We start from the raw sequence: 24,114 nt of genomic DNA, 5'->3' as shown, positions 1-24,114 counted from the left end.
GGGATAACATCAGTGTGATCCTGCTCTGTGATATGGTGCTCTGTGTGTGTGTGTGTGTGTGTGTGTGTGTGTGTGTGTGTGTGTGTGTGTGTGTGTGTGTGTGTGTGTTTCCATAAACTTGCCTCTCTGTTCATTTTGATATCAGAGAACAGGATCTAGGTGATTGGTGCTGTGCTTTGCCTTCCTGACAACTTATGTGTACAAAATGGTTTATTACACTTACATTAAACAGTTATTCCACGAAATCGAGTCGTACACTACCGTTCAAAAGTTTGGGGTCACCCAGACAATTTTGTGTTTTCCATGAAAAGTCACACTTTTATTTCCCACCATAAGTTGTAAAATGAATAGAAAATATAGTCAAGACATTTTTCTGGCCATTTTGAGCATTTAATCTCATCTCATCTCATTATCTCTAGCTGCTTTATCCTTCTACAGGGTCGCAGGCAAGCTGGAGCCTATCCCAGCTGACTACGGGCGAAAGGCGGGGTACACCCTGGACAAGTCGCCAGGTCATCACAGGGCTGACACATAGACACAGACAACCATTCACACTCACATTCACACCTACGGTCAATTTAGAGTCACCAGTTAACCTAACCTGCATGTCTTTGGACTGTGGGGGAAACCGGAGCACCCAGAGGAAACCCACGCGGACACGGGGAGAACATGCAAACTCCACACAGAAAGGCCCTCGCCGGCCCCGGGGCTCGAACCCAGACCTTCTTGCTGTGAGGCGACAGCGCTAACCACTACACCACCGTGCCACCCTTGAGCATTTAATCGACCCCACAAATGTGATGCTCCAGAAACTCAATCTGCTCAAAGGAAGGTCAGTTTTATAGCTTCTCTAAAGAGCTCAACTGTTTTCAGCTGTGCTAACATGATTGTACAAGGGTTTTCTAATCATCCATTAGCCTTCTGAGGCAATGAGCAAACACATTGTACCATTAGAACACTGGAGTGAGAGTTGCTGGAAATGGGCCTCTATACACCTATGGAGATATTGCACCAAAAACCAGGCATTTGCAGCTAGAATAGTCATTTACCACATTAGCATACATGTCAACCTTTGGTCAATCAAACCTGTATAACCAACCTCCAAAATCCGTATTTCCCTTATAAAATCCGTATAAGATGCAAATTAAAATAATTTACCTAAAATTTGAATGATAATTAACAATGATATATCTCAGTTACTTTTTATTCAATATTAATAACAATAAACCTTCAGAATGAATACAAAGCTCCAATGTTTGACAAAAACACAAAGTGTTATCAGCGTAGTTACGAAGGAAATACTTCGTTGTTTGGAGACAGGTTTCACCGAGCGGCTATTATACACGAGACTTCATATTAGCCACAAAGTCAGGAAAATCTGTTCGTAAAATTACGTTATAATGACCAAATACAATGAAAAGTATTTTTCCAGTCTCACCTGTGAAAGGTAATCCCATGTGATCTCGTTTGGACGGTAAACCTGTTGGTACAGTTAAACGCAGCACATGAATGAGGCCTCTTTATTCTCGGCTACTGTCTAGACGCTGTACCAGAGACGGTTGAAGAATCTCCACTTTGCCACATCCAATATGGCGGCGAGGATGACGTATGATTCTATGCAGAAGGCGGCGTCTATGTTTATATGTCTATGACTTCACGGTTGGCGGGATTCTCGCAATGCGGTGTGCGCATGATCAAAAGTGGAACGAAGTCTCGCTACCACAAGATAACGCGCAATTTCATAAGACTCTTTACTGGCTGTCTGTGGTGTACAGTACGTTTGTAAATGTTATGCGCTCTTTTATCATCATGGGAATTGATTATAGCTCTAAATAAATATTGAAGTTTTTTTAAAGAATCCGTATAACTTTATTTATACGCCCGTATACTACGTTTATTGAATCAAATCCGTATAAAATACAGACATTCCGTATAGATTGACATATATGCATTAGCAATGTATAGAGTGTATTTCTGATTAGTTTAAAGTGATCTTCATTGAAAAGAACAGTGCTTTTCTTTCAAAAATAAGGAAATTTCAAAGTGAAACTTTTGAACGGTCGTGTACATGAGCTGATAGCCGATGAGGCACGTACCGTAACACCGAGTTGGCTACAAGCCATGTACGATGAGATTGAGCGGAATAACTGTTTTATTCTATCTACGTTCACTGGATTTTGAGAAGCAGAACATTTTTATTTTTATTTTTTGCAAATTCGATAAATAAAAACTTTATACAAAACATCCAACAAAATCATTTCCGCTTAGAATGTTATGCTAGCAGCCACAGGTAAGACATCAGTGCTGCTGATCAGTAATGATGGCAAATTCAGAGAAGTGGTAAAACATGTAAAAGGCACAAAGTATGAAGGATAAAGGTAGGGTTGCCAGATCTGTATGAGATATTCATCCAAAAAAAATAAACTACCCCCAATGGTTACTAAAAGCCAGCCAAGCTCAAAACCACAAATCTGGTTCTCCCAACTGTACTTGTACTAAACCAGTGGCGTGCACAGATAGACACGAGGTGGTGCTCAAGCACCTGCCCCTCTGCCCTCTGTCCAAATAAGTGCCCTTTTGAATTTTTTTTTTTTTTTACAGTTTACTGAGGCCAATGTCGACATGATCTTTTAGAAAAGCCGCGGCATTAAAAGCGTGTGTGAAAATAATGTCCCGATGTGTGCCCTCTCCGCGCACACACCGGACCTCTTTCTCTCTTGCTCTGTCACGTGAACAAGCGTGCAGTGCATTCAATGTGAGGTTGCAGCAGCATAGTGTCCTGGAAGCCACGGCCTTGTCGTAGCGCAGACAACACATCGGGCAGTCAGTCAGCGCTTCCCCTGCCCCACCAGCCAGGTAACACATGAATCGAGTGAAAATGTATTGTTTGCCCTCTAAGCCCAAGCTGTAATTATTTTGTCGTGAAGTAGCCCGTCGCATACAGAAACAACTGCACATAAGTATTATATTTTTTGCTAGACCATTTTCAGATTTAGGAAAACAAAAATTACTTTTTCTATTTTGTTCACCTAGAGATTCCTGGCAAAGTCAAAAAGCCTTGATGTAATAAATTAACATTAAGTGGTTGTTTTACACCTTTAAAAACTAAAACGGGTCAGTGGCGACCCGAACACAAGAGGAGGGTTAAATCTCAGACTTTTATAATAAGGTGTTCCACATGCGCAAAAAAGTGCCCTTTTTCCCCCCAGAGCACTTGCCCCCCAAAATGTCTGTGCACGCCACTGTACTAAACTCTGGAATATTTAAGAGTTATTCCATAAAATCGAGTCGTACATGAGCTGATAGTTGCTCTCAGTCGTCTATAAGCCATGTACGACGAGATTGAGTGGAATAACTGTTTTATTCTGTCCACATTCACTGGATTTTGAAAAACAGAGCATTTTTATTTTTATTTTTTGCAAATTCGATAAATAAAAAACTTTATACAAAACGTCAGACAAAATCATTTCCACTTTGAATGTAAACAAACCGGCGAAATGACAGGAGCAATTTCTGAAAAATGCAATAATAATAATTCTTGAAAAATAAACAAGATACATTCTTTCCATCAAATACTTTTATTCCATATTTTGTTGTTTTTTTGGGTTTTGTTTTCGAGTAGAGTTTTTATTTCATCCTCAGTTGGTTCAGCAACACAGTCCGCCATTTTCTTCTTCTTCTTCTTTAGGGTGTTTTGGCGGTTAGCAAACCAACTTAAAGGTGCATTACTGCCACCGACTGGGCTGGAGTGTGGAACAGGAGATTTTGGAGGGGGGACTATATTCTTTTAGCTATTTCTGTTTCTTTTAAATACTTGATAACAATTTTTGGGGTTTTGTTTTCGAGTAGAGTTTTTGTTTCGTCCTCGGTTGGTTCAGAAACATTTTGTTTTCCTCTACTCACGGTATATGAGCTGATATCCTAGTAGTAGAGTAGCCAATCAGAGTGTGCGATTGCTCATATCCAGTGAATGTGGATAGAATAAATCCAGTTATTCAAGTGTTTTCGATGCATGTACTGTATTTCAACCAGAGCACCGTTTTTTTTTTTTTTTTTTTTTTTGGGGGGGGGGGGGGGGGGGGTTTGGTTGGTTGGTTCTTGTTATTTTTTAAATGTAGAACTGTACTCATCAAACTTTACATCATTACCGATAGTAATATCTTTTTACGGGGTGGTTTAAGTCAGGCGAGATGACTTCCCTGATGAAGAGCCACTTCTGGTCAGGTTATCTTTTTTTTATTTTTTATTTTTTAAATAAATGAATGCAGCAAAATCACTGCAGTAACAGTTTTCACACTTCGACCAGGTTAATTCCTCTAAATAGATATTACTCTTAAAGACTGTTTTATTATGTTTATCACACTGAACTTCCAAAAGCACCTATTAACTGATGTCAGACTGAGAAAGTGGTTCAACAAGAACAGAGGGGATCACCGCCAATCAGAGCAGTGTGTGTGTGTGTGTGTGTGTGTGTGTGTGTGTGTGTGTGTGTGTGTGTAGTTCTGGGTAAAGGTATCCAGTAATGTGAGGTCGTCTCCCCAGGCACACAAAAGGTCTGCTAGATTTACGCTCACTTAATTATGAATGAGTGAGGCATGAGAGAAACGAAACAGAGCTCTTTAAAACTGCCCTCTCAGCCTGCTACGGTCACTAAACTCACACACGTTCATCAATTCTACCTAAGGAGAGTGGAAAAGTGGGTGTGGCTTTGACCTCTGACATTTATGTAGGTTTGCTCACACGAATGAGTCTAGAATGTCGTGCCCAAAAGGAAAACATGCGTTCATGCAACCCAGTGAATCAGATTACGTCTGAAAATCCAGCTCTGTGTGTGTGTGTGTGTGTGTGTGTGTGTGTGTGTGTGTGTGTGTGTGTGTGTGTGTGTGTGTGTGGGAGGTCCTTAATATCAAGAAGCACCTAAAGTCTGAGTCGACAGATCCATTTCAGTTTAACGCATTGCAGATGTGTGGGTGCGGGGTTGTGCTTTTTTGGCTGCTCTTTTATCAACAAACTCAAGAGTCCGCACCAGTTTCCCAGGAATCTCGAGAATTTTGGTTTAAAGATGTGTCTCCCTACATTTACAGCAAAGAACCGAGCCTGGGAAAACTACCAAGTGACTCACACACAGGGAAAGAAAAGAGTGGGTTCTGTGTGAAGTCTCGCTTCTAATAGATAAGACCTTCCTCTGCAAATACACACACACACACACACACACACACGGAGATGAGTAATAGAAGAATCAGTTGGTGTGTGAGGCCCTAAATGGATAGAGGAGGGATATGAGCTCTGTGTGTGTGTGCGTGTGTCCAGTTTGCACCCCTCTCTCACCTTTGTGATAGATGGGATTCGAGTGCATGCTCTTCTGCTGCTCCACTGACTCATGAGAGCTTCACATCCCAGTTACGCACACATGCATACACCCTTAAACTACGTTTAATTCTAGAAGTATTAAAAATATCCTGAAAAAATATCCATCTCTATGTGGGCAAATCCAGAATTCAGTCCCCTGAACTACACCTCTATGAACGTTTCAGCAAACAAAGTGGGCCAAATTCACTCTCGCTGAGAAGTACACTTATTAAAACGTAATGCTAGCTGACAGTCATATTTGTATTAGTAGTAGTGATTGTGTTATTGCGTTATTTAGTAGAACTCTCATCTCATCTCATCTCATCTCATCTCATTATCTCTCGCCGCTTTATCCTTCTACAGGGTCACAGGCAAGCTGGAGCCTATCCCAGCTGACTACAGGCGAAAGGCGGGGTACACCCTGGACAAGTCGCCAGGTCATCACAGGGCTGACACATAGACACAGACAACCATTCACACTCACATTCACACCTACGGTCAATTTAGAGTCACCAGTTAACCTAACCTGCATGTCTTTGGACTGTGGGGGAAACCGGAGCACCCGGAGGAAACCCACGTGGACACGGGGAGAACATGCAAACTCCGCACAGAAAGGCCCTCGCCGGCCACGGGGCTCGAACCCGGACCTTCTTGCTGTGAGGCGACAGCGCTAACCACTACACCACCGTGCCGCCTACTAGTAGAAATGATTTCAGGATTTAATAAAAATAATATTGTACATGCCTAACATAACTGAGAGTGAACATGATTTTGGAGTATCTCAGGAAAAAACCCTGAACCAGCAGCAGTTTGGTTCCTGAATACAACTAAACTATTTACCTTTGTTAGCAGCTAGTTTTTATTTTCCACAGACATACGGTAAATAGCATTATTCAATCCACATTCACTGAATATGACCAATCGCACACTCTGATTGCCTACTCTACTACTAGGACATCAGCTCATATACCGTGAGGAGAGAAAAACAAAATGGCGGAGCGCATCAAGTTAGGTATATCACTTTGTTATCAAGTATGTAAAAGAAATAGAAATAGCTAAAAGAATATAGTCCCCCCCCAATATCACCTGTTCCACACTCCAGCCCAGTCGGTGGCAGTAATGCACTTTTCAGTTGGTTTGCCAACCGCCAAAACATCCCTAAAGAAGAAGAAAATGATGAAATAAAAACTCTACTCGAAAATAAAGCCCCAAAAAATACCAAAAAAAAAGCAATAAAACATGGAATAAAAGTATTTGATGGGAAGAATGTAATTTTTTGTATTGTTCAAGAATTATTATTATTATTATCACATTTTTTCACAAATTGCTGCTGTCATTTCACCAGTTTGTTTACATTCTAAGCGGAAATTATTTTGTCGGACGTTTTGTACAGTTTTTATTTATCGACTTTGCAAAAATTAAAAATAACAATGTTCTGTTTCTCAAAATCCAGTGAATGTGGATAGAATAAAACAGTTATTCCACTCAATCTCGTCATACATGGTGTATAGATAACTCGGCACTACGTGCCTCGTCAGCAATCAGCTCATGTACGACTCAATTTCGCAGAATAACTGTTAAATATAACTAAGGCTAGTCTTATCGTCTATAGTTAACCACTAGCAAGGTAGCTACCTCAACTAAGCCAGTTGTGAGGCTACATTAGCTAGTTAAAGACTTCTGAAAGTCTACAAACAATAACAAAAAGGAACTAGAAGGGCATACTGAGAGCACAGACCTCCGCCAAGGACAATAATCGACTCTTCTATGATATCCAACTCTGCAACCACAAACACTTTACATATCTGGATGTCTGGATATATTTCCAAATCTATTAGTATTATGTGCCTACATGTATATCCCAGAGGATTACTGATACCCGTGTATGTGGATTGTGATATGGAGTCATCATATTTCTACATTGGCTATGTTTTGTCACTACTCAGTTTACTACTTAAAATCTACTGGATTTTAAGATGTATGGAAAATGCTGTATCTCACAACATTAGCGAAAGTAATAATAAATTTGTGGATCTGCCCCGTGACTTGGATCCGCTCCAAAATTGAAGGGGTTCTTCCTTGGCCCAAGCTACACCCTTCCACCAAGTTTCTGTAAATCAGGTTGGAAGGTTTTGTGCAATCCTGCTTACAGTAAAACAAACAGACAAACAAACTGCACCAAAAACATAAACTCTTTGGTGGAGGTAACATATGACTGTAACTATGAGACCAACAAATCACTTTGCCTCCATTTGTAAATGTACTGCTTAGTGTGTGAAAATTTGGTGCACCATGTAAGTGTGAATGGTTGTCTGTGTCTATGTGTCAGCCCTGTGATGACCTGGCGACTTGTCCAGGGTGTACCCCGCCTTTCGCCCGTAGTCAGCTGGGATAGGCTCCAGCTTGCCTGCGACCCTGTAGAAGGATAAAGCGGCTAGAGATGATGAGATGAGATGTTTGTTGAAACTTTTCATTCCGCATGTTAGATTTGGCACAGTTTTATGCCAGATGCCCTTCCTGACGCAACCCTCTCCAATTTATCCGGGTTTGGGACCGGCACCAAGAGTACGCTTATGCACCCCCAGTGGCTGGATTCACTTGAATTAGTGAATTCAAGTACCTGGGGTCAACTGTGCAAGAAAATGGGGGCTGCGAAAGTGAGGTGAGAAAGAGCGTGCAGGCAGGGTGGAGCAGTTGGAGAAGGATTTCGGGAGTCATTTGTGATAGGAAAGTCCCAGCAAAAGTGAAAGGTAAGATGTATAAGACAGTAGTGAGACCAGCTGTGATGTATGGATTGGAGACCGTACCCTTAATGAAGAGACAGGAGGCAAAGTTGGAGGTGGCGGAGTTGAGGATGTTAAGGTTTGCGATGGGAGGTTGGACAGGATAAGGAGCGAGCACATCAGAGGGACAGCACATGTGGAGAGCTTGGGAATTAAGCTAAGAGAGATGAGACTGAGATGGTACGGGCACATCCTGAGAAGAGATGCAGAGCATGTTGGAAGGAGAATGTTGAGGATGGAGCTGCCGGGCACACGAAAATGAGGAAGGCCAAAGAGGAGATACATGGATGTGGTGAGAGAGGACATGAAAGTGACAGGTGTGGTAGAGAAGGATGTGGAAGACAGGGAGCAATGGAAACAAAAGATCTGCTGTGGCGACCCCTAATCGGGAGCAGCCAAAAGAAGAAGAAGAAGATGTTTGTTGAAACTTTAACAGAACTCTTTTCCAGTGACCTATAGGATTTTGTTCGTGCAGAAGGTTGCATGTGATTGTGCCTTCCAATTAGATAGATAGATAGATAGATAGATAGATAGATAGATAGATAGATAGATAGATAGATAGATAGATAGATAGATAGATAGATGTCCTTTTTGCACTCTAAGGGGAAAAACTGCTGCTCAAAATACAGCTTATCTATGTATCTTTGTTCAGATGGGAACTCTGTGTTAGACACATTAGGAGAAGACAGAAGAGGAGAAGAGAGGAGTCACTGATCCATATCAGGTGTCCTGAGTCAGCAGTCTCTTTATGTTCAAGTGTCCTCTCTCTCCACCCCATTACGCACTCTTTCTAGGACACGGAAAAGTTTCTGTATCTGTTAATGTGATACGGAGAGACGTTTACTTATGGAAGTGCGGCATTAAAGTGTGTGTATGTTGAGCGTGCTCACCCACTTCCTGCAGCTTATGCTGCCTTCACATGCTATTAAAATTACTGTAAATACCAGTTCCTAACCGAAAAGCCGCTTATAAACATCCGTTACAGTGGCAAGTAATTAATTAATCGGGCGGCACGGTGGTGTAGTGGTTAGCACGGTCGCCTCACAGCAAGAAGGTTCCGGGTTTGAACCCAGCGGCCGGCGAGGGCCTCTCTGTGCGGAGTTTGCATGTTCTCCCCGTGTCTGCGTGGGTTTCCTCCGGGTGCTCCGGTTTCCCCCACAGTCCAAAGACATGCAGTTAGGTTGATGTGGGGCGGCCTTGGGCTGAGGTGCCCTTGAGCACGGTACCTGACTGCTCCCCGGGCGCTCTGGTGTGGCTGCCCACTGCTCTGGGTGTGTGTGTGTGTTCACTACTTCAGATGGGTTAAATGCAGAGAATTAATTTCACTGTGCTTGAAGTGTGCATGTGACAAATAAAGGTTTCTTCTTCTTCTTCTTCTTCAAGTGGGAGCTTCGGAAACAATATCTGGTGTATCCTCAGAAAACTAAACTCATGGCAGGAACATATCTGTGTGACAGTCAGTTATTAACTCCTGGGGCAACTTAAAGTAGCCTTTTTTTTCTTTTTTCTTTTTTACACTGCCATGTTTTTGGAAGTTGGAAGGAATCCAGCGGACCTGGAGGAAACCCATGGAGACTTTGGAAGAACATGGAAAACTGCACATAGAGAATGCACACAGACCATGAAGTACTGATTTATTTAGTTGTTTATTTATAGAAATGAAATTCTCTTACATCTGTAACTGCTGGTTGCATGATGGACATTTTAATCACAGGGTTCTATCCATCCATCCATCCATCCATCCATCCATTATCTGTAACCGCTTATCCTGTGCAGGGTCGCAGGCAAGCTGGAGCCTATCCCAGCTGACTATGGGCGAAAGGCGGGGTACACCCTGGACAAGTCACCAGGTCATCACAGGGCTGACACATAGACACAGACAACCATTCACACTCACATTCACACCTACGGTCAATTTAGAGTCACCAGTTAACCTAACCTGCATGTCTTTGGACTGTGGGGGAAACCGGAGCACCCGGAGGAAACCCACGCGGACACGGGGAGAACATGTAAACTCCACACAGAAAGGCCCCTGTCAGCCACCAGGCTTGAACCCAGAACCTTCTTGCTCTGAGGCAACAGTGTTAACCACTACACCACCATGCTGCCCACAGGGTTCTAACTAAACCAAAATATCAGCATAGTGGCACCGGTCATAATGGATGGAGGTTCGGGGAAGCTCACGGGTTCTACATGCTCAGAGATGCATTCTAGTGCATTTCCTGGCACTTGCAAACCTCCCCAAAAGTCACTCTTTTTTGGTAATATTAATGAGATTTTTTTTTTTTTGCCAAAAGTTGCTGTGATTGTTTCTGATTGAAGACTTAATATAATTAATATTCAACTATACTGGTGACATATTTATGGAATAAGAATAAAACAACCAGTTGATGTTCACCAAGTGTCAGCTTTATTTTTAGCTTCAGCCATTCAATTACAATACACGACTATCCAGATCTACGGTAACTCAGGGACCTGCACATACCACGTAAGCACCTCTTAACATGAATGGCACTTTACCGCGAACACAGCAGAAGGAAGGAGGTCAACCGGACTCGCATGATCAGTGACGATCTCCACATGGAACTACTTGGGCAGCTATGCACTGTGCGCTTACATGGACAGGGAGTGGAGTATATCCGAATGTAGAGCACTCGCATGGCGGCACAACGTCACCACCGCATAGGGATAACGAGAGAAAATTAAACAAAAGACCACATTTTCAAGATTGACAAGTCTTTTTATTTGTGTAGCAGCAACTTTTACAGACGTGTCGGCAATATTGTGGGCGTAGCGGTAAGGAAGCATTGCGTATCGGCCCGATACGCTGAAAAGGCCTAGTTAGAACCCTGACTCATGGGGTACATTTTAGGAACATACATCAGGCTAAGCCATGAAGCAAAGCTTAGAAGCACCTGATGAACACCCGAAGATAGTATTCATGTGCGAGAACAGAACCAGAGTGTCACTGATTGCAGATATTTAAGACGCGTGTTATGAGTTGGCACCCATTTAAAGGAACAGTCCACCGTACTTCCATAATGAAATATGCTCTTATCTGAATTGAGACGAGCTGCTCCGTACCTGTCCGAGCTTTGCGCGACCTCCCAGTCAGTCAGACGCAGTCAGACGCGCTGTCACTCCTGTTAGCAATGTAGCTAGGCTCAGCATGGCCAATGGTATTTTTTGGGGCTGTAGTTAGATGCGACCAAACTCTTCCGCGTTTTTCCTGTTTACATAGGTTTATATGACCAGTGATATGAAACAAGTTCAGTTACACAAATTGAAACGTAGCGATTTTCTATGCTATGGAAAGTCCGCACTATAATGACAGGCGTACTAACACCTTCTGCGCGCTTCGGCAGCGCATTGATACGGAGCTCAGATATCAATGTGCTGCCGAAGCGCGCAGAAGGTGTTAGTACGCCTGTCATTATAGTGCGCACTTTAAATAGCATAGAAAATCGCTACGTTTCAATTTGTGTAACTGAACTTGTTTCATGTCACTGGTCATATAAACCTATGTAAACTAGAAAAACGCTGAAGAGTTTGGTCGCATCTAACTACAGCCCCAAAAAATACCATTGGCCATGCTGAGCCTAGCTACATTGCTAACAGGAGTGACAGCGCGTCTGACTGACTGGGAGGTCGCGCAAAGCTCGGAGAGGTACGGAGCAGCTCGTCTCAATTCAGATAAGAGCATATTTCATTATGGAAGTACGGTGGACTGTTCCTTTAAATGACGATAAAGAAAATGAAGTATAACGCTGACTTTAACGTTATGATCATAATGTAAAGAAGTCTGGTAGATGAAAAGTTAGGAAGTCCTCTTACACATAAATCCATGTAGGTGCATATACGGTATATTTATTTTTCTGCATGTGTGTGTGTGTGTGTGTGTAGGCTGTGGCCAGATGGGAACTAAGCTATGCAATGAAATTACAGCAGGATCTCAGACACGTTTGAAGTGTTCACATGTGGGTGTATGTGTGTGTGTTTTTTTTTTCCACAGACGTAACTAGAACCACATTTCTTTCTTTCACAAGACAGACATACATATGTGCACACACACACACACACACACACACACACACACACACACACACACACACACACACACACACTGAGAGAGAAATAGAGAGAGGAAAGTGAAGAAAGGGAAAGCTCTATAAATTGAATATTCCTAATGCCTGTGGTCTGTGAAGTCAGACCTCTTTTTACTGCTTAATTCTAGTATTTTGTATGTGGAGAGGGATTACAGCTCTCCGTGGCCCTCTCAATCATACATACACACACTCAGACACACATACACACACACGTATACACACACATAGAAGAAAGGACACACAACATGTAGTGTAAGATGAGTAATGATCCTCAGTGGTCCAATACAACACACACACACACACACACACACACACACACACACACACACACACACACACCGGGACCGGCAGACTGATGAAAGCGGCCCGTCTTCATTCCTTCATTCATTTGTCAAGTGACTTGTTGTGTGTCGTCTCCTGCTGCTGTAGTTAAACACAGATGGACAGACTGCTGCTCTTAAAAATCACTCATGACTGTAATTTTATATTGATTAATACCTACAGTAACAAGCACGTAAGTCAACAAGCTATTATACTAATTCCAGTTTATACTGCACCTCAGGCCTCACGCCCCACACCTGGTCCTACTCTCAAGACCATATAGAATTACGCAGGGTTCAACACACACACCGGGATGATTTCAGAGGTTGGAGGTGATCTTTGAAGTGATCTCTGATTTAAAGGAGGATCATAACCACCAAGGGTGTCCTGGAAAATGCCCACACACTCTGGGCCCAACTTGCACTCTGGGCCCTTTTAAACCCTTCACCACTGCCGCCTTCTAGACCAAAACACCACGTTTAATGGACGAACAGGACAGAAGAACTTCAGGGTTTCATCATATTGGTCTCACATGTACTATAAAAAGTGTCTAGCCTGGTATAGAGAAGTTAAATGATGACAGTATCACATCTTCTGTTATCTCAATCAGGAACACACAGGCACTGTATGTTTTCATTATACAACCCCGATTCCAAAAAAGTTGGGACAAAGTACAAATTGTAAATAAAAACGGAATGCAATGATGTGGAAGTTTCAAAATTCCATATTTTATTCAGAATAGAACATAGATGACATATCAAATGTTTAAACTGAGAAAATGTATCATTTAAAGAGAAAAATTAGGTGATTTTAAATTTCATGACAACAACACATCTCAAAAAAGTTGGGACAAGGCCATGTTTACCACTGTGAGACATCCCCTTTTCTCTTTACAACAGTCTGTAAACGTCTGGGGACTGAGGAGACAAGTTGCTCAAGTTTAGGGATAGGAATGTTAACCCATTCTTGTCTAATGTAGGATTCTAGTTGCTCAACTGTCTTAGGTCTTTTTGTCGTATCTTCCGTTTTATGATGCGCCAAATGTTTTCTATGGGTGAAAGATCTGGACTGCAGGCTGGCCAGTTCAGTACCCGGACCCTTCTTCTACGCAGCCATGATGCTGTAATTGATGCAGTATGTGGTTTGGCATTGTCATGTTGGAAAATGCAAGGTCTTCCCTGAAAGAGACGTCGTCTGGATGGGAGCATATGTTGCTCTAGAACCTGGATATACCTTTCAGCATTGATGGTGTCTTTCCAGATGTGTAAGCTGCCCATGCCACACGCACTAATGCAACCCCATACCATCAGAGATGCAGGCTTCTGAACTGAGCGCTGATAACAACTTGGGTCTTCCTTCTCCTCTTTAGTCTGAATGACACGGCGTCCCTGATTTCCATAAAGAACTTCAAATTTTGATTCGTCTGACCACAGAACAGTTTTCCACTTTGCCACAGTCCATTTTAAATGAGCCTTGGCCCAGAGAAGACGTCTGCGCTTCTGGATTGTGTTTAGATACGGCTTCTTCTTTGAACTACAGAGTTTTAGCTGGCAACGGCGGATGGCACGGTGAATTGTGTTCACAGGTAATGAAAATATTCCTGAGCCCATTTTGTGATTTCCAATACAGAAGCATGCCTGTATGTGATGCAGTGCTGTCTAAGGGCCCGAAGATCACGGGCACCCAGGATGGTTTTCCGGCCTTGACCCTTACGCACAGAGATTCTTCCAGATTCTCTGAATCTTTTGATGATATTATGCACTGTAGATGATGATATGTTCAAACTCTTTGCAATTTTACACTGTCGAACTCCTTTCTGATATTGCTCCACTATTTGTCGGCGCAGAATTAGGGGGATTGATGATCCTCTTCCCATCTTTACTTCTGAGAGCCGCTGCCACTCCAAGATGCTCTTTTTATACCCAGTCATGTTAATGACCTATTGCCAATTGACCTAATGAGTTGCAATTTGGTCCTCCAGCTGTTCATTTTTTGTACCTTTAACTTTTCCAGCCTCTTATTGCCCCTGTCCCAACTTTTTTGAAATGTGTTGCTGTCATGAAATTTCAAATGAACCAATATTTGGCATGAAATTTCAAAATGTCTCACTTTCGACATTTGATATGTTGTCTATGTTCTACTGTGAATACAATATCAGTTTTTGAGATTTATAAATTATTGCAGTCCATTTTTATTTACAATTTGTACTTTGTCCCAACTTTTTTTGGAATCGGGGTTGTAGACAGGAAACTAGACAGGTCCAATCCGGGTGATACTTAAATTAACACTTCTTCATTTTTCAACCTAATCTCGTCTGATGATTACTAGACACAAGAATTTCAATGTTTCCCTCGAGCGAGAAAAGAATTTTATGCAGTAATTCACTTATAATGGAAGCCTAAAGCGAAGTTTTCTGGACTTTATAATAAAAGTTAAAAATATGCTATTTTATTCTATCTACAGTCACTGGATATGAGCAATCATGCACTCTGATTGGCTACGCTACTACTAGGATATCAGCTCGTATACCATGTGTAGAGAAAAACAAAATGGCAGCATGTGTTGCTGAACCAACCGAGGACGAAATAGAAACTCTACTCAAAAACAAAACCCCAAAAAATACAAAAAAAAAAAACTCACAACAAAATATGGAATAAAAGTATTTGATGGTAAGAACATATCTTTTCTATTTTTCAAGAATTATTATTAGTATTGCATTTTTCACAAATTGCTCCTGTCATTTCCGCCGGTTTGTTTACATTCTAAGCGGAAATGATTTTGTTGGACGTTTTGTATAAAGTTTTTATTTATCGAATTTGCAAAAAATAAAAATAAAAATGCTCTGCTTCTCAAAATCCAGTGAATGTGGACAGAATAAAACAGTTATTTCACTGAATCTCGTCGTACATGGCTTATAACGAACTTGGTGCTGTGCGCCTCACTGGCTATCAGCTCATGTACGACTCGATTTCATAGAATAACTGTTAAATATACAACCCCGATTCCAAAAAAGTTGGGACAAAGTACAAATTGTAAATAAAAATGGAATGCAATAATTTACAAATCTCAAAAACTGATATTGTATTCACAATAGAACATAGACAACATATCAAATGTTGAAAGTGAGACATTTTGAAATTTCATGCCAAATATTGGCTCATTTGAAATTTCATGACAGCAACACATTTCAAAAAAGTTGGGACAGGGGCAATAAGAGGCTGGAAAAGTTAAAGGTACAAAAAATGAACAGCTGGAGGACCAAATTGCAACTCATTAGGTCAATTGGCAATAGGTCATTAACATGACTGGGTATAAAAAGAGCATCTTGGAGTGGCAGCGGCTCTCAGAAGTAAAGATGGGAAGAGGATCACCAATCGCCCTAATTCTGCGCCGACAAATAGTGGAGCAATATCAGAAAGCAGTTCGACAGTGTAAAATTGCAAAGAGTTTGAACATATCATCATCTACAGTGCATAATATCATCAAAAGATTCAGAGAATCTGGAAGAATCTCTGTGCGTAAGGGTCAAGGCCGGAAAACCATACTGGGTGCCCGTGATCTTCGGGCCCTTAGACGGCACTGCATCGCATACAGGCATGCTTCTGTATTGGAAATCACAAAATGGGCTCAGGAATATTTCCAGAGAACATTATCTGTGAACACAATTCACCGTGCCATCCGCCGTTGCCAGCTAAAACTCTATAGTTCAAAGAAGAAGCCGTATCTAAACATGATCCAGAAGCGCAGACGTCTTCTCTGGGCCAAGGCTCATTTAAAATGGACTGTGGCAAAGTGGAAAACTGTTCTGTGGTCAGACGAATCAAAATTTGAAGTTCTTTATGGAAATCAGGGACGCCGTGTCATTCAGACTAAAGAGGAGAAGGACGACCCAAGTTGTTATCAGCGCTCAGTTCAGAAGGCTGCATCTCTGATGGTATGGGGTTGCATTAGCGCGTGTGGCATGGGCAGCTTACACATCTGGAAAGACACCATCAATGCTGAAAGGTATATCCAGGTTCTAGAGCAACATATGCTCCCATCCAGACGACGTCTCTTTCAGGGAAGACTTTGCATTTTCCAACATGACAATGCCAAACCACATACTGCATCAATTACAGCATCATGGCTGCGTAGAAGAAGGGTCCGGGTACTGAACTGGCCAGCCTGCAGTCCAGATCTTTCACCCATAGAAAACATTTGGCGCATCATAAAACGGAAGATACGACAAAAAAGACCTAAGACAGTTGAGCAACTAGAATCCTACATTAGACAAGAATGGGTTAACATTCCTATCCCTAAACTTGAGCAACTTGTCTCCTCAGTCCCCAGACGTTTACAGACTGTTGTAAAGAGAAAAGCGGATGTCTCACAGTGGTAAACATGGCCTTGTCCCAACTTTTTTGAGATGTGTTGTTGTCATGAAATTTAAAATCACCTAATTTTTCTCTTTAAATGATACATTTTCTCAGTTTAAACATTTGATATGTCATCTATGTTCTATTCTGAATAAAATATGGAATTTTGAAACTTCCACATCATTGCATTCCGTTTTTATTTACAGTTTGTACTTTGTCCCAACTTTTTTGGAATTGGGGTTGTAACAAAAAGTCAAAACTATAACTGGTACATTCTCAACTACAGGAGCACCTGGTAGAGTGAATACCTCCGCCAAGCTACATATTATCAACAAGATCAAATCACTTGAACCAAGAATAATACTAAAGCTGTACACTAAATTTCATCAAATTCTGTTTACTACTTTTTGAGTTACATTGAGAACAAGTAAAAAAAAATCCTGGATCCACATACATACCCGGATTTGCATCAAAATCTAATCAATTGTTCCTTGGCTCACCTTTCCTCAAAATTTCATCAAAATCCGTTTACTACTTTTTGAGTTACAAACAAACAAACAGAGGTGAAAACACAACCTTCTCCAACAAAGTTGTCGGAGGTAAAAATTACAGGTAGTAAGGTAAGACAGAAATGACAAAATATTTTACTGATACTGTGGCAAAAAGTTATTCAGGTTCTTTCAATGTTTTCTAAGGTACTGTGTTGTTGCATAATACGTACTTCACATATATGGTACTAGATTACTTAAAGCTGTACAGCCTTTCAGATTTTTCAAGTGTAGGTCATAAAAAGAATTTCCCCCGACACCCAATTATTTTTGTTTAGTGGAATGAAAGCTACTGAATTTGAATCACAGACTTCCAATTTTATTAGTTTTTTTAATCGAACAATTAATGAATTTCGGGCCATGTGACCTTAAATTCTCCGCTATTTTTTCCTGTTTCACCGTGACCCAATTCAAGATATTAGTTGTACATCATGCGTCATGTGGTGGGCTTTCCCCGTTCGCGCAAGGCATTGTGGGATACAAATTTGAAACAGGAGAGAAAAATGGCGGACGCGAGTGTGCGAATGAAACGTGAAAGACCGACTACAGTAACGGAAAGCGAGAAGAAAAGACATTATGTTATATACGAAGGAAAGGAAACGCAGGACCAAACTAATAAATATCGGCGGTCAGTGAGCACCTCGGTGTGATCAGCTGTTTGTTTAGCGACAGAATGATGGAACTGTCAGTGCACCGTCAAAGGTAAACCTGTCTGCTTGACTGCGCGAAGCAAGCAATTTCATGCATATTATTTGCTCGGGAATCCCCTCAAATTAAATAACTTCCCAGCCACGTGAATAGCCTGTTTTTTGATATTACAGAAATAAACATCTCATCTCATCTCATTATCTCTAGCCGCTTTATCCTGTTCTACAGGGTCGCAGGCGAGCTGGAGCCTATCCCAGCTGACTACGGGCGAAAGGCGGGGTACACCCTGGACTAGTCGCCAGGTCATCACAGGGCTGACACATAGACACAGACAACCATTCACACTCACATTCACACCTACGGTCAATTTAGAGTCACCAGTTAACCTAACCTGCATGTCTTTGGACTGTGGGGGAAACCGGAGCACCCGGAGGAAACCCACGCGGACACGGGGAGAACATGCAAACTCCACACAGAAAGGCCCTCGCTGGCCACGGGGCTCAAACCCGGACCTTCTCGCTGTGAGGCGACAGCGCTAACCACTACACCACCGTGCCGCCCCAGAAATAAACATATATCACTATAACCAAATTTCAGCGGGAAATAAATTTCACCGATTTTATGAAATCAAAAGGACGTCTAGCTTTAAAAAAGTACAACATGAGTAAACTTGGTACACTGTGCATGATCAGATAGAAATGCAGATGTTTGCAAAGTGTGTGTGTGTGTGTGTGTGTGTGTGTGTGTGTGTGTGTGTGACCCGAACTAAATCCATAACTTCTAAAAAAGTTGTGCCATAGCTAAAAAGCCAACTGATGCAGATTTAGAGCTTAATTTAAAGATAAATTTAACTCAATAACTTCCCGTAGACTTTCATTATGACCGATCTTTGAGCAAACAGGTTCTTTTCTCAGCATGGGAAAGGTGCCAAATTATCTGCTGATGCTTTTCATAATAAATACTCTACAGACACGGTAGACAGAGAACAGACTGGAAAAAAAAAGAACTTTAGCACTACCTTAGTAGTGTCGTGTTTTTGTACTTTACTATAATAACACTATAATGGTTCATTGATGACACTGAAAATATAAAAGTCCTATATGGACATGATCTCTTTTCCAGGCTTTCTGTCAAGGACACTTTTCCAATTTGGATCATTTTTCCAAGGAAGCACTTTTGGAAACGAGTTTATATGGGTCATGAGCTGTACTCTCGTTTAACTATCCACTTTATATCTACATATTGTCTAAACACACTTCTCCAATCTTCCTCCAAAGCTGTTGACCTTCTACCCTGTCCTGACATTCACCCAGGCTGCCCCTCAAACTGCACTAGTAGCCCTATAACACGCATTTCCCTCGACTCCGAGCTTCAGCCTGAGGCCACGAGACAGAAATAACCAAACTCAGTGGCCTCTAATGAGAACCACATTTCCCTAAGTGAGAGAGAGAGAGAGAGAGAGAGAGAGAGAGAGAGAGAGAGAGAGAGACATTGTCCTTAAAACCAGTCACAGATATATCTGGCAACTGTTCTCCATCTTTCTTTGCATGAAATGTATAAATGTTTTGCTTCTGTTCCTCCTCAGGACAATTTGGCCACGAACGAGCACTAACTGACATTTCGCATGTAGCTGGGTTAGGAGGAGGGATTGGACTGTTTGAAGTTTATTTTAGAAAATCCGTTCCTCCAATCAGGACCGTGTGAGCTTGGCCGTTCCCATCCATTCCATTGCTCCCCCAATGCATCATGGGCTTCCGTGGTTGAAATGTCCAGAACCCTGTGTTCTCTCTCTCTCTCTCTCTCTCTCTCTCTCTCTCATTTGCTCTTAAACAACAGGCTCTTGTGACAGAGCGGTCGGACCTGCGCCCAAAGGAAGCAGTCTGAAGCTAAAATATATCAACTCGAGAACAGAACTCATGTGGGACTGTTTGAATTGGACAAGCAAACAGACATAGCACTGCAACCGTCAGTTCTAATGGCTGTGGCACCCGATTACGTCCCATGATCTCCATTTAAACTTCCTGAATATAGCTGTGGGGTTTCACTGGCAACTTCATTTCCATTTGGGTTTATTAATAAAACTACATTAAGGAGCAATAAATAACCAGGCAGTTGATTAACCAAAATCTCATATGAATACGTGAGGCTTATACTGGGTTTCTTTGATGCTCGTTTGTGCGTGTGTGTGTGTGTTTGAAAAATGCTTGGAACATTTACATAATTCTTATATTTATCACTATCATTAAAGCACAGTTTATTAAAAAAAAGCCTCAAATGTTTGATCATAGAGGACGTTTTAAGTGGAAAATTTAAGTTCATTCCACTTTCACATATGCTTCAGAAAGAAGCTGGTGATGTCATTGCTCGTATCCCAGTCGGGCGTGGGTAGGTACAGAGCAGGCGGATATTTGTGCCTTACAGTCTGCTGGTTTGTATTTTGGAGACTCAGACCTGCAGATTCATGCCGCTATCATGCAAGGGATGGAAATGAGCAGGCTGGCGTGCCTTTTACGTGTGCCAGTGCAGACATTATTGGCAAAAATGCTTCTTTTCTGTTTTATAGAGCACGCAGTAGATGAGTGTGGAATTTGAAAATTCAAGGCTGCATTCATGTGTGGTTAAGTGACCGTTGGTGAAGGGTGTGAGCATGCACGTAAGGTCACACATATGGAGCCTTGGTTTTAAACCCTTTCATACGTCCTTTGTCAGCAAGCCAAACCAAACGGGGTAGCTGGGGGAGTCTGAATTAGAAACGGAGATACGGAAGAAGGTGGAGAGTAAGAGAGAGGAGAGAAGGGCGGGGACGACGACATTTCCCACATGTTGAGCTTTTCAATGGCAAAATCCAGATGTTGGACTGATGGCCATTGGTCTGTAGGTCTATATAAACAGTACGACCAATGTGACTTGTAAATCACTTTACTGATTCAACTCAAACAAACCCGTTTCAGTCGACTGAACAGTGCAAATTCTTCATCTTTCCTACAAACTGCAAAGTGCATTATGGGATGCATCCTTTGAACACGAATCTACGCAACATATTGTAGGATTCCCGGAGTATCATGGATACCCTACACTATGCTCTCAAACATGATTATTAAATAACCAAAGTGTTCAATTAGTGCACTAGAGTGTGGTTTTAGACATACTGTTTGTTTGTTTGTTTGTTTACATAAACATCTATGCAAGCTTATGACTTTTAATGGACCCTAAACCAGACATCCCAAGTCTCCCGGAAGTTCCAGGAGTCTACTGATACCGGCTTGAAAATTACATACAATCTCACGGAATCTAGAGCAAGCTTCATCCCGAACCGACCAGATGAAAACTTGTGTACGTCACAATAACAGGCCCACGCAGCCTGTGGTGTGGTGGCACACTATTGAGTAGGGTAAAGTGCGGTTTGGGATGCGGCCAATTTCACAATGCTTATTTCTGGTTTAAGAAAACAAACAAAAAAACAAGTGTACGCGCATGCTCTCTGGTAGTTCATATGTGTGTGCACGCGCTTGCAATGTGGTGGCGACGGCGCGAGGCATGTTTTCTCCCGCCTCTGCATGCGCTGTTTGGCCAAAGCAGTAGACAGGAGAAGAGATGAGCCATCTTCCGCGCGCTTCTCCCTCTAACGATGATTCAGTCAGTTAGTGCATAGGAGCAGGAGCGTCATGGCAGAGGCAGAGTGCCCCAAGAAACGAAAATATAAGACACGTTTTACATCAGACTACACAAAGGTGTACCCTTGTCTGATAAGAGTAAGGAATACTCTGGGTATCCAGATTCAGTCAGTAAGGAGCTTAATATATGGCACATTGTAGTTATCATAGTTTATGGGTTGGGGGCAGCTAAGTTGCCAAGTCAGCTATGAATCTGAGTGAATTGAGTGAATTAAGGTATTGTTCATCTCCAAAAGGCCACCCCAAAATCCACCAGAATTCTGGAAATCACATCAGTCAAATCCAAAAATTTCTGGGGGAGTAACCCTATACCCCCCCAGCAATAAATAAATAAATGAATAAATAAATAATTTCCCATAAGGGGCGGCATGGTGGTGTAGTGGTTAGCGCTGTTGCCTCACAGCAAGAAGGTCCGGGTTCGAGCCCCGTGGCCGGCGAGGGTCTTTCTGTGTGGAGTTTGCATGTTCTCCCCGTGTCCATGTGGGTTTCCTCCGGGTGCTCCGGTTTCCCCCACAGTCCAAAGACATGCAGGTTAGGTTAACTGGTGACTCTAAATTGACCGTAGGTGTGAATGTGAGTGTGAATGGTTGTCTGTGTCTATGTGTCAGCCCTGTGATGACCTGGCGACTTGTCCAGGGTGTACCCCGCCTTTCACCCGTAGTCAGCTGGGATAGGATCCAGCTTGCCTGCGACCCTGTAGAGGGATAAAGCAGCTAGAGATAATGAGATGAGATGAGATGAGATGAGATGAGATGAGATGAGATAATTTCCCATAAGTGTGTGGGGGTGGCTGACAGTGGCGTAGTGGTCAGCACTGTTGCCTCACAGCAAGAAGGTCCGGGTTTGAGCCCCGGGGCCGGCGAGGGCCTTTCTGTGCGGAGTTTGCATGTTCTCCCCGTGTCCGCGTGGGTTTCCTCCGGGTGCTCCGGTTTCCCCCACAGTCCAAAGACATGCAGGTTAGGTTAACTGGTGACTCTAAATTGACCGTAGGTGTGAATGTGAGTGTGAATGGTTGTCTGTGTCTATGTGTCAGCCCTGTGATGACCTGGCGACTTGTCCAGGGTGTACCCCGCCTTTCGCCCGTAGTCAGCTGGGATAGGCTCCAGCTTGCCTGCAACCCTGTAGAACAGGATAAAGCGGCTACAGATAATGAGATGAGATGTGTGTGTGGTGGTGGTGTGTGTGTGGTGGTGGTGTGTGTGTGTGTGTGTGTGTGTGTGTGGTGGTGGTGTGTGGGGGGTTTGGAATGAATCATTCCCTGAAATGGATTTTGTCAGGTTGGGATGTCTGCCCTAAACTTACATTCATATATTCTCCACAACAACTCCTTAACTAACTATAAAATGACAAAACTCCCTAACAACAGGTACTGAATAGTATTAAAAAACAAACTTGGCAATAGCACCATTTCAAACAAGCCTAAGCTAACAAGCTCATCTCATTCATCTCATTATCTCTAGCCGCTTTATCCTGCCCGCTAACAAGCTAACTCAATAAAAGAACGTTTTCACGTTGAATGAATACAGTACGTCATGACGTCATGATGTTAAACCATATCAACGGGTTAGAAATGGTACGGCCCATTATGGGGGTGTGTGAAAGTGTAATCCTCGTGTGTTCTTTTTCAGTGACCGGAATGGGGAAAAAAAACCCACATATATTTTATTGTTACGGTATTTTTTAATCTCTTCTCCGTCCGCGGTCATATTTTATAAGTGTTCCTTTCGTGAGGTTAAAGTATAAACTACGGATGACACCCCCTTAATTAAAGAGACGTCCATATAAGAACACTGTGAGAAGACCGTTAAGTACAAGTGATTCATTTGTGCTTAAGAATCGATTCTTTTCATTTAAAAAAAGAATCGGTTCGTTGGTGAATCACACATCTTTGATGTTGTACTCGACCCGCCCTCCTCCATCTCCCCCTCCCCCCGTCTCCCTCCTTCATTCATCCCTCTCCGCTCCTTTCCCACAAAAGCAGAGCGCTGCAGTGGCGGCCGCGGGAAGGTCCGGTACAGGCGCACTGCTGAAAGCGAGCCGGCACCGAGCCGATTCTCTTCTCCGAAGCTCGCGCTTTTCTTTTGCATGCTCACGCGCACAGTGAGGAGGTTTTGCGGGACCGGGGGTCCGGGCCGGTAACCGGAGCGCGCACAGCGGAGGCGGAAATAAAAGAAAGGAGGAAAAAGCGCTCCGTGTGTCGGGAGATGGGACGCGCGGCTGCGCTCCATCCGGTCCGCGCAGAGACAGCGAGCGCGAGCGCTCTGACACACCGGACACAATGGAACAGATGCTCGCGCTGATTTAGGCCGAGAGACCCAGCCGTCTCTCTC

At 42.6% G+C, this 24,114-nt stretch overlaps 1 protein-coding gene across 6 annotated transcripts in view; it reads left to right on the top strand.

Moving 5' to 3' along the window:
• frmd4a (FERM domain containing 4A) overlaps positions 1-24,114 on the top strand; it is a 288,964-nt gene that overhangs the window by 84,986 nt on the left and 179,864 nt on the right. Inside the window, exon 1 of one of the 6 annotated variants that reach the window (XM_060923608.1) lies at positions 23,784-24,114. This exon is cut by the window's right edge and continues 153 nt beyond it. The exons of the other annotated variants lie outside the window; for them this stretch is intronic. The gene's annotated coding sequence lies outside the window, so the exon portion shown is untranslated. Of the gene's footprint in view, positions 1-23,783 lie in introns of those variants that run through there. 6 annotated transcript variants of the gene reach the window in all.

Source organism: Neoarius graeffei, chromosome 6, assembly GCF_027579695.1.
Source record: "Neoarius graeffei isolate fNeoGra1 chromosome 6, fNeoGra1.pri, whole genome shotgun sequence".
Lineage (NCBI taxonomy): Eukaryota > Metazoa > Chordata > Actinopteri > Siluriformes > Ariidae > Neoarius > Neoarius graeffei.
This window is presented reverse-complemented; position numbering and strand designations above follow the sequence as displayed.